The 16,685-nt window shown below is 44.3% G+C and overlaps 1 protein-coding gene across 2 annotated transcripts in view; it reads left to right on the top strand.

The window, feature by feature from the left end:
- The first annotated feature begins 9,113 nt into the window (after positions 1-9,113).
- LOC309560776 (uncharacterized protein) overlaps positions 9,114-16,685 on the top strand; it is a 338,659-nt gene continuing 331,087 nt past the window's right edge. For both annotated transcript variants that reach the window (XM_082264432.1, XM_082264433.1), the window contains exon 1: positions 9,114-9,205. The gene's annotated coding sequence lies outside the window, so the exon portion shown is untranslated. The remainder of the gene's footprint in view (positions 9,206-16,685) is intronic.

The following is a 16,685-nucleotide window of genomic DNA, read 5'->3' on the forward strand; positions in this document are numbered from 1 at the left end:
CCATCTTCGCCTCTGTTATGGTCTCTCAGGCTGTGGCTGATTGGGCCCAGGTGCTCAAACGCACTCTGGAGGCGGATTCCGCACCTCCAGCTACTGTGGAAATGGTGGAGCAGATGCGTCTGGCAGTTTTGTACCTGTGTGACGCGGCCTTGGATGAGGCTCCTCTAGCAGCACGGCTGTCTGGCGTCACGGTGCTGCTCCGTCGTTAAATGTGGCTGAAGAGCTGGTTGGCTGACCAGTCTTCCAGGAAGATGGTGTCTGACATCCCTTATGCGGGGAATCGTCTTTTTGGGGAATCCCTGGATGAGTTGGTTAAGGGGGTCACTGGGGGTAAGAGCACTCTGCTGCCCCAGAATCCCAAGGGTAAGTCTTTCCGCGGTAAGCGGGGGCCTTCCCTTAAACCAAATCAGGGGTCCTTTCCTGCCTTCAAGGCACAGGACAAGGGGAAACCCTTTAATGGCCAGGGTGGTTAGAGGAAGCCCTGGGCGGGCAAGCAAAAATCTAACCACGCCGGCCCGGCGGGTCCTTCCGCCTCTACCTGAAGGGACGCCCTCACCCGTTACAGGGGTGGGGGGACGTCTGCGCGGTTTCCTAGAACCTTGGCTGCTCCAGGTTTCGGACAGGTGGGTTCAGGAAATCATTCGATCGGGATACAAGATCGAATTCCTTTCGCGGCCAGCGGACAGATTCTTTCCCTTAAATCTTCATTTGACCCCAGATCGGTTGCATGATCTTCATTGGGCGGTTCAGGATCTCCTCGCCCAAGGGGTGGTCGTCCTGGTGCCTCATCGGGACAGGTTTCGGGGTTTTTACTCAAATCTGTTCACTGTGCCCAGGAAGGAGGGCAAGGTATGTCCAATTCTGGTGGCTCCTGTTCTGGCCCTGTTACGGGCACAGGGGATTGTGATTTTGGGATATCTGGACGATCTCCTGTGAAGATCGAGCGCCAGCCCGAGTCTATTGTGCGTTCTGTCGACTACCGTTCAGACGCTCCAGGAGTTCGGGTGGACCATCAACGTTCAGAAGTCGACCTTGTCCCCTTCTGTTCGTCTCCCTTACCTGGAAATGGTCCTGGACTCTGCCCAAGCAAAGGTTTTTCTGCCAGAGGACAAGCTCCAGACTCTGCAGGACGAGGTCAGGTCCCTCCGGGACAAGGATTCCTCATCACTCCGGGCTTGCATGCGGTCCCTGGGGTTGATGGTGTCAGCCTTCGAGGCAATTCCATTTGCATAGTTCCACACGCATACTCTTCAAGCAGAGATCCTGGCCAGATGGGACAGGCATCCTCATTCATTGGAAAGGAGGATATCTCTGAGTCACCACGTCAGGGAGAGTCTTCTCTGGTGGCTCCAGTCCCTGACTCTGACGGAGGGCAAATCCTTCCGCCCGTTGTTGTGGACGGTGATCACCACGGATGCCAGCCTGTCGGGCTGGGGTGGCGTTCTGGGCATTCTGTCTGCCCAAGGCACTTGATCGGAGGAGGAATCTTCCCTATCGATCAACATATTGGAACTGCGAGCGATCAGACTGTGCTTACTCCGTTGGCCGGATCAACTTCGGGGTCGCCCTGTACAGGTGCAAACGGACAACGCCACTGCGGTGGCTCACATAAATCACCAAAGGGGCACCAGTAGTTCCCGGGCGGCCCCGGGAGGTGACCAACATTCTCTGTCTTGGGCCGAGACGCACGTTCACATTCCAGGTGTGGAAAATTGGCAGGCCGACTATCTGAGCCGCCAGACCCTGGACCAGGGAGAATGGTCCCTACACCCGGAGGTGTTTCAGATGCTGTGTGCGAGATGGGGAACCACAGATGTGGATTTGTTCGCATCTCGGCTAAACAACAAGGTGGGAAAGTTTGTGGCAAGAATGCGCGATCCTCTGGCAGACGCCTAGGATGCGCTGGTGGTGCCTTGGCATTAGTATCGCCTGATTTATGCCTTTCCTCCGATTCAGTTGTTGTCCAGGTTCCTTCGCAGGTTGGTCTCGGAACCGAACTTGGTGATTCTGGTGGCCCCGGACTGGCCGCGCCGGTCTTGGTACGCGGACATCATACAACTGGTTGTCGAGCCTCCATGGCGGCTCCCATTACGGGACGATCTGCTGTCTCAGGGGCCGATCTTCCATCCTGCTTTACAGTCGCTGGCTTTAACGGCATGGCTGTTGAAAGCCAGGTTCTGAGAGACGGGGGTCTCTCATCAGAGGTCATTCCTACCCTGCTCAAGGCTAGGAAGGCCTTGTCCAGTAAGATCTATTACCGTACCTGGAAGGCTTATTTTGCCTGGTGTGAATCCAGGGGCATCCCTCCTCGCTCCTTTTCAGTGGCGAGGGTGTTGGCCTTCCTGCAAACTGGTGTGGACCAGCGCCTTGCGTTGACCACGATTAAGGGCCAGTTATCTGCACTGGCTGTCCTTTTCCAGCGCCCCTTGGCATCTAACTCTTTGATACGCACCTTTATTCAAGGTGTGCGTCATTTTGCTCCTCCTTGGAGGGCGCCTTTACCTCCTTGGGACTTGAACTTGGTTCTGTCCGTTTTGCAACTTCCTCCCTTTGAAAACATCAGGGAAATTTCTTTGCCTCTGCTGTCACAAAAGGTTGCCTTTCTGGTGGCGATCACTTCTGCCCGCAGTGTCGAGAGTTGGTGGCCCTGTCTTGCCGCTCCCCTTACCTGGTGGTTCATAGGGATAAGGTGGTCTTGCGACCTAACCAATCTTTCCTTCCTAAGGTGGTTTCTGATTTTCACCTTCATGAGGATATTGTTTTGCCTTCGCTGGGTGCGAATCCTGAGCATCCTAAGGAGTTTGCCTTACATCCTTGGACGTTGTCCGGGCGATCAGGGTTTACCTGTCATCCACTGAATCCTTTAGGAAGTCAGATTCTTCTTTGTCCTTCCTGAGGGACCTCGGAAGGGTACGGCTGCGTCTGCGTCTGCGGCAATCATTTCCAGATGGATCAGACAGACGATTGTGCAGGCCTATTCGATTAAGGAACGGGTACCGCCCTTCCCTGTCAAGGCGCACTTTACCAGGGCGGTGAGCGCGTCATGGGCCTTCTGGCATCAGGCTTCGGTGGTCCAGGTGTGCAAGGCTGCGACTTGGTCATCCATGCACACCTTCTCCAAATTTTACAAACTTGATGTTCTGGCATCGGCGGATACCTCCTTTGGCCGCAAAGCTCTGTGTGCGGCAGTGCCTTGAGGGGGCCCTGGCTTTGCCGGTCCCTGACTATTGGGGTTGTTTTACCCTTGTTTATTTGCTTTCCTGGGTTGTTGCTCCTGTTGAGCTTTTCGGTTCAGATAAGGTTCCTTTCTCTGACCTGGGTGCTGCGTTGCCTTTGTGACGGTTGCGCTTCCCACCCCTCATGTCTACACTGCTTTGGTGCTTTGGGACATCCCATTGGTGAAGACTGTATGAGTGGGCGGCGACTGTCAGAGGACGTAAGAGAAAACTGAATTTTTGTAAAATCTTACCGTAAAAATCCTTTCTCTGAGTCCTCTGACAGTCGCCGCCCCCACCCCTCTTTTGGGGTTTTATGGACTCTAACTGCTTGCTACCAAACTGAGTCGGGAAGGCTGATAGCAGGGGCGTATTGGACCAAAGGGACAGCCCCCTACAGGTGTGTCTATGTAAATTGCTTTGTTTTAACAAGTCTTATGCCTAGCTTGCTCCTGTGGATAAGAGGTCAATACCCATTGGTGAAGACTGTATGAGTGGGCGGCGACTGTCAGAAAGGAATTGTACGGTAAGATTTTACAAAAATTCAGTTTTCTTGGTCCCTTAGGCATAAATAGGCAAAAAACCCATGCAGCCTGACTGCAAGGAATGGCTTCTGGTTTTCTTGGAGTTCAGATTTAATGGAGAAATTAAAGGAGATTTATATTTTTAAAGAGTAACACCATCTTTGTTGTGAAAAAAACTTTCTCTCTGGGTGATCTATGTACATTGCAGAGATTTTAACAAACTTTGTTGCAGATTCCTACCTTTTGTTATTCTAAAGAAATCCATTGCTCCTCTGTGCTGAGTGAGTCTAATGGGAGTGGTTTTATAATTATCAATCAGCTGCTGTACCTGCAGGGCTCTGAGGAAAATTGCAGCATCTGCATCTCTTTAGAGGTCATTTTCCTTTTGGGAGTACCTCAGCAAAAATTACATTTTTGTTGCAGGGGATGCCAAAAATCTGAATGTATCTTTAGTGCAGACTTCTAGGAAAATCGGTGAGCCAATCACACAAGCAGGAAATGACGTTTCTGGGGTGTGGTCAGTATACATTCTATGTACAGAACACCTCCAGGTAGCCATATTGCATTTTACAGAAAATCTCAGCTGTGCAGACTAAGAAGGAAAGGTAATTATTAATAACATTTAATTACAATGTGACTTGTGTTGCAATTGTATACACTATATTCTTTTTTTTTTTTTCTCCTACAAAGTAGAGTTACCCTTTAACAATATTTCCTAAAAAATAAATAATAATACAATTGCTATAATATCATAAATGAACAAATCTATCCCCTGCAAATGTTGGTTAGTGCACAACCTAAAGTGTTATTAAACCCCAAAGCAAACATTTATTATATTGCAGCTTACTAATTCATTCTTAGATGTGCTGGCTTCATTCTTTTACTTGCATTTATTTTGAGTTGGTGATCCAGCCAGTAAGTCTGTTGTTTAACCACTTTACCACCGGAGGATTTTGCTGTCTTCCGTCCAGGCCACTTTTTGCGATTCGGCGCTGTGCGACTTCAACTGACAATTGCGCGGTCGTGCGACGCCGTACCCAAACGAAATTTACGTCCTTTTTTTTCCCACAAACAGAGCTTTCTTTTGGTGGTATTTGATCACCTGTGCGATTTTTACTTTTTGCGCTATAAACAAAAAAAGAGCGTTTATTTTGAAAAAATAACAATATTTTTAACATTTTTTTATATGAAATTCCCCCCAAAAAAGATGTAAAAACCAATTTTTTTAAAAAATTTTGGCCAATTTGTTTTATGCTACATATGTTTGGTAAAAAAAATCGCAATAAGCGTATTTTGATTGGTTTGCGCAAAAGTTATTGCGTTTACTAACAAAGGGAAAGATTTCTGTCATTTTTGGTGTTTTTTTTTAACGCGTAATGGCGGCGATCTGCGATTTTTTTTGCGGGACTGCGACATTGCGGCGGACAGACCGGACCCCTGACTGACATTTTTGACACTTTTGGGGGTACCAGTGACATTACTGCAGTAATCAGTGCTATAAATATGCACTGTTACTGTAAAAATGACACTGGCAGGGAAGGGGTTAATTTTATTGGAGAGGGAGGGGTTAATGTATGCCTGGTGCTTACTGACGTGTAGGGGGGGAGGTGACTATGTGATTCATGGACAGATCGGATGTCCAGCTATGCTGAACAGTCCGATCTGTCACTCCCTGTCACTATGGAGATCCGCCCGCTGTGTTTACACACAGCGGGCGGATCTCCACACTCGATCCCCGACGATCGGGTAAGAGCAGCGGCAAGCGCCGCTGCTCCTCCCCTGGCCCGACTCCCGCTGTGAATGAAAACAGCGGGAGCGAGCCTCCGGCGGCGCGCAAGCGCCGCCCAGAAGGGGGAGTGTCCAGTCACGTTAATACTACGTGGCTGGACGATAACGAACCACTCTGCCGCAGTAGTATTACTGTGAGCGGTTGCAGAGTGGTTAACAGAACAAGCTGTCCTGCCAATGTAGCAGCTAGAGTATTAAGAAAAAAAATTTACTACTGAAATATTTATGTAAAACCTTTAACCCAAAAGGAAAAAAGTTTGCTGTAACCTCTTATAAAGTGTGTGAGCTGGAGTTCAGCTTTAATTTGCTAATTTATCTAATTCTGCTAGTATATTTAATACTCCCCTCCCCCAGACTGACAATGCTGGATTCCAAAGGTGCTTCCTGTGCTCCTTTATCCATCCTCCTCTTATCATCCATCCATCCTCTCATCATCCATCTATTCATCCATCTTCCTCTCATCCTTAGAGTGGGGGTGTAATGTTAAAAAACCCTACCTCGTGAAAATTCCCTACCCTTGTCACTTCCTGTTGACCTACGTCATGGAACAGCTGAGCAGCTCACCGCTGCACATGCTCACAGCTCCGGAGGGTAGGGAATTTTCACGGGGTAGTGTTTTGTAACCTTACACCGCATCAGCTGTTGCCACGGGTACATTAAAACATCTCCGCTGCAACATGAAATCATCTCCACTCCTACCCCTGTGACTTCCCTGATCTCGGCTACTAAATGTAAAAGCGGCAGGTGTATGAAAATATAAATCACGGAGATCTCGGCTCCGTGATTTATATTTTCATAGACCCACCGCCGCTTTTACATTTAGGAGCTGAGATCAGGGAAGTCGCAGATGATTTCATGTTGCAGCGGAGATGTTTTAATGTACCCGTGGCAACAGCTGATGCGGTGTAAGGTTACAAAACACTACCCTGTGAGAATTTCCTACCCTCCGGAGCTGTGAGCATGCGCACTGGTAAGCTGCTCAGCTGTTCCATGACGTAGGTGCACCGGAAGTGACGAGGGTAGGGATTTTTCACGGGTAGGGTTTTTTCACGGGGGCTCTAATGCAGGTGGTGTGTTACTCGCCAGATCACCAGGTGAAAACAGAGGGGAAAAAAGCCTAAAAAGAAATAGAATGCAGTCACCACATCTAAATATTGGTAAGGTGCAAAATGTTATATTTTTGGTTTAATACCGCTTTAAGGGAGAAGTTAAAGCGGTATTGAACCCAATACCAAAAATGTAATATAATGCAGCTTACCAATCATTAGATGTGGTGGCTGCATTCAATTTCTTTTTTTTAGTTTTTTTTTCTTTTTTCACCTGGTGATCTGGCTAGTAATACACCTCCTGTATTAACCTGGGTTCACACTTGTGCATTGCAGACACGGCATGTGATGTGCACAGGAATCGCACTGCATTCCTGTGCACATCACATGCAATGTCTGTGAGGTGCGATGTATGGCTCAAATTGCATCTACTCCAAAATGGTGCAGGACCCTTTTTTTTTTTTTGCACTGGAATCACATCGCATGTGTGTTCACACTCATTCGATATGGTTCTGGCAATCACACTGCGTTTTTTAAGCTGTTTCAGGGTGTTGTTAATCTAACATTGACACCCGCAGCAGATTGCAAGAATGCCTTGTGGTTGCAGTGCAGGAAAAACAAAGGATTTGCACGTTTTCTGCAACACATCAGTGTGAACCAGGGCTTAGAGTGCCTCCACTCTGGATGGAGGAGTAACAGAGACACCTTTGGACAGAAGCATTGTTAATCTGGGGGGGGGGATGGAGGAGTGTTAGATGTACTAGCAGATATAGACAAACTAGCAAATTGAAGCTGAACTCCACCTCACATAAACAGGTACAGCAAACAAGTTTTTTTTTTTTTTTCTCCTTTTGGGTTAAAGGTTTTACAGAAATAAAACTTATCATTGTAGGCACCCCTGTTGGTGGTAAATGATTTGTCCTAAAGTGTTAACTAAACCCAAAACAGTAAAATCAGTCTGTATATGCAGTAAAGCATGCTTGTTATACCCACTGTGGAACCTAAGAGGTTAATCCCCTACATTGTGTAAAAAGGCTGTTTGGTGCTGTCTCCTTTGATCTTTTCCTTCTTTTACTGTCCCCAATATATCTCCTGATAATACAGAGCAGGGGACATGCTGCACATGCTCAGTTTGGTGCATATTGCTAGAGAGTTTTTCCTTTTTTTTTTTTTTTTTTTTTGGGAGGGTACATGTGATCGGCACATGGCCAACCAGCGCGGTCTAGACAGAAGGTCCTGTATCCAGGTGTCCTGTATCCTGACAGGACAGCTCCGTGCAGAATGAAAACTCCTCCTATAAGCTTTAACCAGACAATAATAGAAGTCACAAGACTGCTATGTACTGCTGATGAGAAAAGGTATTTAGCAGTTTGTTATTACTAAAAGAATTTCATTTCCATGTTCTGTGTTCTGTGTACTGTGGGAGACCAGATACAGTTAATGAAGGGTTCTGGGTTTAGTAACCCTCTAAATCAGGGGTCTCGAAACTATGGCCCTCCAGTTGTTCAGGAACTACAATTCCCATCATGCCTAGTCATGTCTGTGAATGTCAGAGTTTTACAATGCCTCATGGGACGTGTAGTTCCGCATTAGCTAGTGGGCTGTAGTTTGGAGACCCCTGCTCTAAATACTACATCTGCAGGACTGCTTTTTCTGTTGAAAAACAACAGACTTACTGGCAGGATCATTACGCTAAAACAGAAGAAAAAGAACCTAAAAAAGAAAATGAATGGAACCAACACACCTAAGAATTTGTAAGCTACAATATAAGAAAAGGTTTGTTATTGGGTTTAATAGGCTTTAAAGGGAATGTATATTTTTCACAATGTTTCTCTAAAAACGAAACATTATTGTAATTGCTGTATATCACAAACAGACAAATCTCTCCCCTCCATAATTTGGTAAATGCACAAGGTAAAAATTACCAGCAGTTAAGATGTGAAATGTCCCCAATACTGAAGGACTTTTTGCTTTATCCACTTCGGGTTTAGATTTATAGTGTTGTGTGCACATCCATATGAACCCCTAAGATCCTGCCTGCACTATAAAATAATCAGATGATTATCTCACAGCATGATTTCCCAGAGATTTCTTCAGCCTTGCACAGATGAGAAGAAATCATTTCATAGAAAAGGTCATGCATATATGAATAGATTGAGCAGCCCTCCTCTTGCTGTGGAGATAACAGACTACTGTTGGGAGAGGAGAGTTAGGTCATTTTCTGTGTTGGAGGCCTCAGTGTGGATCACGTGTCCAGGCTGTGTGAAGAGCAGGGCTGAGCTTTGCCAGGAAGGAAATGTTAGCTGCAGAAACAAAAGAATTGTGTGCGGGTGTACAGAAAAAATAACATCTTATTGACCAGGGACTTATCACATCCTTCTTGTCACACAAAGCCAACTACATGCATCCTAACACAATGACACCTAAATCCAGCCCCAGAAAAGCAGGCTAAACCTCATCACTGCTGCTTGTAAAAGCAATACAATAAACATGCCACCCCAGGCAAGTATTGAGATCTCCCCTTACGTATAAATGATGCTAGATTCACACTTCCCGTCTGCAGGATAACATTCAAACTTAACTGCCTTCCCTTACAACACCATCCAGGGCTAAATAGGGTTGTTTTTTCCAGGTAATCTCCAGACTGTAATTTGTGATGTGATGATTTAGGAGCAAGAAATGACAGGAAATCACAAATGCTTAGAAAAATAGAAGTGTCTTTAGAGACTGGCTTTCTTTTGTGTTTATCAAAGGATGTCTCCGTATTCCCATGGCTGCTGCTTTATTTACACCCTCAAAGCGTAACATTTTGGAAAGCCACACGCTCCATGTGACGTCTAGGCATTTTATAACGTCTAGGCATTATATGCACACTTACCTATTTACATTTATGATCAAATTGAATTACGCTGAACAAACTGTATAGATATAAATTTGAATGCCTGACCAGTAATCTTTATTAGTGTAGGTTTATGCAAAGCCTGATTTCATTGTATTCACTGGTGATTATATTTTATCTTGCAAGCATTAACAGGTAAAACGTTGCTCTTATTTAATCAATTGAAAGTTTAATAAATGTAAAGTGGCATTAAACCCCAAAAAAATGTATTCGATTGCAGCTTATCAATTCTTAAATGTGATGGCTGCATTCGTTTTCTTTTTTTAGACTTTTTTTTCTCCTTTATTTTCACCTATTGATCCACCCGGTAAAGGTGGGTACACACGGATCAAAATTTCGCAGTTCACCTATCTAAAACCTTTGCACATTACTGTATATATTGTGTATATTTTTTCTATACAGTAATAGAATTGTTTTATAATTTTTTTTTTTTTTTTTACAAATCTTTTGCAGTAATTTCTCACCTTTCACACCTAAACCGTATGTATTTACAGGCTTTGACATTTTTTGCTGCCAATTCTGAACCACAGTTGTACTTTTTTGTGAAAAACGCATATTTTGTTTTTTTTTTTTTTTGTTCTAGTAGGGAAAGGTTACATCCTTTGTCTCAAGTTTTTATTGCTGTCTTTGACCCCACTGCCACCTTCTCCATTATTTCTGGCACAGAAAGTGAGAGGCAATTCAAAATAATATTTCTTTAGTCCTTCCTCCCCTGGGATTTTTGAATAGAAGGATTTTTCAAGTGTCGCTATTAACCTGGATGAATCTTAAAAGTGGTTCTAAAGGCAGGGCATTCAGGCAAAAATGCAAGCTATTAAAGTTAAAAACCTTCTGGGTGCAGCGGGCTCAGCCCCCGTTATACTTACCTAAGCCCCATCTTAATTCAGTGAAGTGCGTGAGAGCAGCAGCTCTCCCGGGTCTCTCTTCTCATTAGCTCACACAGCACCGGGAGCCATTGGCTCCTGCTGCTGTCATTCACAGCCATTGAGCCAATGAGGAGACAGTGGGGGGTGGGGCCGATCAATGCAGTGTGTGTGAATAGACCATGAGTGCAGTTTGGGAGTGTGCCTGCTTGAGTGCCCCCATAGCAAGAGGCTTGCTATTTAGGGCACTTGACAGAAAGGGGGGTATGGCCAGGACTCAAAATAAGAGAATTAGGGCTGCACAGTACAAAATCATTGCACAGAGAAGGTAAAAAAAAAAAAAAATATATATATATATATATATATATATATATATAAAATATAATTTTATATTACAACCTTTAAAATCACTTTAAGTCTGGAATCTGTGATTGAAAAATTATCCATGAAGTGTGCTTCCTGGACATGAAGGCAGGCCATTGATGGAGCGAATTTCTGTGGTTGCAGGAAATAAATTTGCACAATTCCACCATGAACACATACAGTGCTAACAGGGAAATCCCGTCAAGGGGAGGGGTAAAGGCGGACAGAGGAAGCCATCCCCGCTGGGAGAAGACAGTGAATACTGCTAGTGGCTAGCAATAATCGCTAGCTAGCAATAATTGCAAGTGAATCTGGCAGGATGGTTATAGCCAAATTAATTGATCAACTTGATACATTCAGCCTGCCCACACACGGCTCTGATCTTGGCCAGTGCCTGCTGAACCAGCCGAGATTCGAACAGTCTATGGCCGGCCTCAATGGCATTGAGTTCCAGATTGTGGGTGCTGCTTTATAGAATGCATAACATCCAAAATATTTTAAGATGACCCTGGGCACATGTGAATTTCCTTTCTTTGATCAGGAGGGGAATGTGTGGGAGTGTGGGTAAACAGAATTACTATAAGATGGGGCCCAGGTTACTTAAGGCTTTATCAGTAAATGCAAGTAGACCCGTTTTTAAATAGTATCCAGCATTTGGGTGGTAGTCAGTGTTAATAGTGAAGAACTTGGGTGAAGTGGCAGTGACTTAGTCAGGAGGGGGGAAATGTGTAGCCTGGCTATTGCATTATGTACCAGCTGCAAACAATGTTTTTTTTTTCTCAGTGGGACCATAGTAAAGGCATTTGCAGTCAACCAGCCTGGATGTTACAAAAACATGGATTATTTTAGACCTATCCTCTACTAGAATCAGATATTTGATTCTTGTAAGATGATCGGAGGAGGACCAGATGGTAGCTAATACACGTTGCTTAATCAATAAACCAATGAGAGTTGTCTTCCAAATTTGCAGTGAGGGAAAATCCTCCAATGGGACACCTGGTCCTGTAAAAGCTCTCTAGGATGGGAATTCACTTCACTTTGGAGAGATTTCATGTTGCATCTCCAGGACAGGAAATTAAAGAAAATCTTCCCTGCAGTACACATGAAGCAAAACCTCAAAAATTCAAAACAAAAAACAAAAACCACTCCTTCTGTTGAGGGAAAAAAAAATTAATTTGAAATATATAGGTTGCGAGGATTGTTATAGATTCCAGTGTACTACATTTTACCAGGCATAAAGTGAGGGCAACTCTTCAAAGGCAACCCAGACAGGAGTAAATAATATCTCTCTTTTGTTCATTGACAGACACAGCTCCATATCTTCTTTGACCCTTGGGTTATGCTGCTCTTTTTAGGAGTAGGACACTAGGCTAAAAAGAGTTTGACTACGCCCATAGGGCAGTCCCAGGGGGTATACTCCCACTTCCTGCTCTAGCAATTCAGTTTTTTCTGCCTAGTCAGGAGTAACTTTGTTCAGGGGGTCTCCATTTCCCTCGTGGGATCTCAACTTGGTGCTGTCAGTTATTCAGTAACCACTGTTGGAAAATATTTGCGAGATTCCTCTGCTTGCATTGTCCCAGAAGGTAGCTTCTTGGTGGCTTTTTCTTCTGCACTTAGGGTGTTGGAGCTGGCAGCTTGTCTTGTCGTTCACCTTACTTGGTGGTCCACAGAGATAAAGTGGTGCTTCGCCCTGCCAGTCGTTCCTTCCTAAAGTCGTCTGTGATTTCCATTTAAATAAAGGCATTGTGTTACCTTCCTTGTGTCCTAAACCTAAGCACCCTAAAGAGATTGCTTTACATTATTTGGTTGTGGCTCGGGCAATCAGAGTGTACCTGGCAGCGATTGAGTCGTTCCGAAAATCGGATTCCCTATTTTTCCTTATAGATGGACCCTGTAAGGGGCAGGCCATGTTTGCTGCGACCATGTCCAGATGGATTAGGCAGACGGTGGTGCAGGCTTATTCTATTAAGGGTCAGGTTCCTCCTTTCCCTGTTAAGGCGCATTCTACATGGGTGCTTAGTGCATCTTGGGCCTTCCGTCATCAGGCGTGAGTGGTGCAGGTTTGCAAGGCAGCCACCTGGTCGTCTGTGCACACTTTCACAAAATTTTATAAGGTGGATGTGTTGGCATCTGCGGATGCTTCCTTTGGCCGCAAGGGTTTGCAGGTTGCTGTTGGAGAGGATTAGTCCTCTTTGAGGGTCTACTTTTTTGTCAGGTGAGATCCAGTTGTTCCTGGTTGAGTTCCTGTTTTACATGGTTGGCTACGTTTAGCCTTTGGGAAGTATGTTTATTGCTGTGTTCTTCCCACCCCTCATGTTGACACTGCTTCAGGACTTACCAAGGGTCAAAGAAGATATGGAGCTGTGTCTGTCAATGAACGAAAGAGAAAACTGGATTTTTATCTTACCGTAAAATTATTTTCTCTGATGTTCATTGACTGACAGACACAGCACCCACCCCTCTGAGTTGGGGTTTGTTTTCTTCTGGCACTGCTTGTTACAAAACTGAAGAGCTAGAGCAGGAAGTGGGAGTATAACCCCTGGGACTGCCCTATGGGTGTAGTCAAACTTTTAACTCTTTTCCGCCTAGTGTCCTACTCCTAGGAAGAGCAGCATAACCCAAGGGTTAAAGAAGATATGGAGCTGTGTCTGTCAATGAACATCAGAGAAAAGGATTTTACGGTTAAGACAAAACACTATTTTTTTTTCAAGTTATGAGAAATTTAGAAACCCTGTTAGATTTTTATTGCTGTCTTCGCCCCCATGGCAGATCATCATCTTCTTTTATGTGGTGAATCCATTGTCAGTGGGACAGGAAGTGAGGGGAAATCTCTCTCTAATGGAGCTCTGAATAGCAGTAAAACCCAGACGAGTTCTAATTGTTCCTGACTCTATCCAAAACAAAAAAAAAAATAGATTTACACTTTCATTTAATAATATCTCCAATATTATCTTCTCCTATGCTGTGCAAATTCTATGCCAAGGCATTTCGTTTTTCGTTGATTCTGTTATGGTTGCAGGACAAAGAGTAAAATGGAATAAATCATACCAGCTAACCAGAATTCATGTTACTGAAGTCAAATAGTATAAAATGGATTCTGATTGGTTGCAGTTCCTTGCAGTGTCTGAATAAGCCAGTAAATTCAAATAAACCAGCCATCTCTACATTCTACAATCACTACATTTACATCTTCTTTTTTATTTATTTATTTTTTTCAGACTGCTACAGCATGCCAAATATGTGAATTTTCAGAATGTGTGTGAAATCGCATGATTTTTCGCAGCCTACATAAATGCACTACCCTTTTTCAGATGTGCAGCACCCCCCATGCATCTGGAGGACATGCGCCAAAATGCATGGTGCCTCAAGTGAATGCATGGTGTGAAGGGATTACTTAAAAGGGTCAGGGACTTCTTTCGAACATTTTCAGATAGGACAGCCCATTTAAAATGCAGAGGCTGCCTTATATAAGGTGCACGGAAACACAGGGAACCGCATGCGCACTCTGAATGTCTAAACGGAGCCTAGTTTTACTCATTTTGTTTTGGGAGTTCAGTAAATATACAGATCTCCCAATAAAAGTTGAAAAGGTGGGCAGGGCCTGAAGAAAACAGGGAAAAAAGTAAATGCAGTAAAATTTAGAAAAATAAACAGCAGAAATGTTGTAGTTGGAAATGTTTAAAGTGGTTGTAAAACTCAGGCATGAAATCTGAACAAAGCATATCCCTGTATAGCATGCACTTGTCTTAATCCAAAAGGCGAAGTGCCATTTCTGTCTGCTGCTTTGTTCCTCTGCTATTAGCATGAATCACTTCTGACAGGTTTTCTTGACACCAAGAGAAAACATGGTGACAGGGGTGGGCTCTCTAGCTGATTGACAGCCTCAGCTCTGGTGCTGTGTGAAGAGGAGTGTCTCTCTTCCCTCCAATCAGCTCTCAGAGCTTTCCTCATTGAGGCCTGCAGAGTGTAACCTCCGCTCTCCGCACCAGTTTTCTAAACTCTCAGACAAGCTTTATAAATTCTATGCTTTGAATGGCTGTAGAGAAAAACTGCAGATAAGCGGGTACAACTTGTGTAGGAGGTTTTGTTTCCTCTCTGTGTATCATCTGAGGCTAGTCAATTCACTGGGTATATGTAAGGGGTTACAATCACTTTAAGCCCTTATTCAAAAGAAATTGATTTGGGAAGTATAGTGTTTGATTAGAGGTTTCTTTTTTGTGAGGAGGTTCCATGTGTTAACATGCAAATGCTTTTAGAAAGAATATCTATTCTGGTAATGTACAGACTGATTTTCTGTTTTTTTCTACATGCAAATAAACTGAATGCAATTTTAAATATCCTGTAAATGCATATAATCACATGCATGTTGTTTCCTGTGTGATTGAGGCAAAATGGGAATTTGGGATTTAATGGAGAAATCCAGAGTAAAAGTACAATTACATTTTACAGGTCTGTTGGTGGTATACCTTTGCTCAGAAATGCAAAGTCATAAATGTACCTATTTGAAAAGCAAAAGGGAGAAAAATGTGTGTGAGTGTGTGTGTGTATATATATATATATATATATATATATTATGTAAGGGATTAGCTCGGTGGTAGGCGTATGGGTGACCCCTTTGGGGGTGCGTTTTCACAGAGATAGCCGATTAGAGGTTGAAAAACAAGACTGATTTATTCATGCAATTTACTTAACACAATTGCAAGCATCAAAACAGCCAAAATAAAATAAAAGACAAAATAAATCCTTGCCTCTGTGGGCGGCTACCTTCTCACGCTGGAACCTACCTAAGAAGTCTTTCCAACCTACTGTTGGGCCGACACTGCTGATCCTACAGCAGACACTCAAATGTCCATTTGTTTGCTTTTCACACAGCACAAACATTGTCCATTGAACATGTCCCTTTGTTTTCTTTCACACAGCACATGTTCATTTATAACAGGATCCTTTACTCTTCAGATTCTTCATATTGAACACAGTTCATTTAACAGGTCCCTTTACTCTTCACACTCTTCACATGGAACACTTTGTCTTCTCACCTTTTAGACGTCTTCACTCGTGGTTACCCTCCTTAGCTTCACATCGCTTTAGGGGGTCTTCTCCCATGCTCACCAGCTTGTCGGGAGGCACACATCCGACTGTCCCCCTCTCCCAGCCCACACGGCGACAGGCGGCAGCAGTCCTTCTCCCATGCCCACACGGCGTCGGGAGGTACACGTATGTCTGTCCTCCTCTTCCCAGCTCACACAGCGACAGGAGGCAGCACTCAATAGATTTTCTCTGGACAAATTATAGAGGCCTTGATCTCCTCATTCTGAACAGCTGAATGGTTTTCAACTTCCTGCTGGCTCTCTCTGCAGCCAACACCCTATAGTATCAGTGAACTTTCAAAGCAGGTGGGAATGTGTCTCCTCTCAGTGACTACATTCCCAGATTTACCTGACTTCCTGTCACATACCCCCCCCTCTTGTTTCAACCCTAGGGTTGGGACACATATTTCCAGGCACGCATGTGTCAGGCACTGCTGACTCACTGATAAGCCTCCTATTATCCTCAAGCTTCCGGATGAAACTGTTTTGTCATCTTCATTGACAGATTTCTCATAAATGCCACACAGTTTGTCTCTAATCTCATATACACATTCTTCAACTGCATTTTTGGCATCATTTTGCTCCTTCTCGTTTCTGTCATCTTCATTGACAGCTTTCTCATAAATGTCAGACAGCTTGTCCCTCATAACCGTCTGTCCAATCCACCATGGAGGACCGTGATCCATAGGCAACTCAATTGGGCTAGTCTTAATGTCTTTAACATTCTTAAGACGCCTCTCTCTGCAATCCATAAATGTTTTCCACAAAACTTTGAGAACCTTTGCTTCACTAAGCTTTGTTCCAAGTAGGGACTCTTGACATCCCTCTGTGACTTGAGTTGCCTCTCCATACATCTGTACACAATCATTGACTTTTTGTTGTAAAAGGGAATGATCTTCC

The sequence above is a fragment of the Pelophylax lessonae genome (genome assembly GCF_965119305.1).
Source record: "Pelophylax lessonae genome assembly, chromosome: 7".
Classification (NCBI taxonomy): domain Eukaryota; kingdom Metazoa; phylum Chordata; class Amphibia; order Anura; family Ranidae; genus Pelophylax; species Pelophylax lessonae.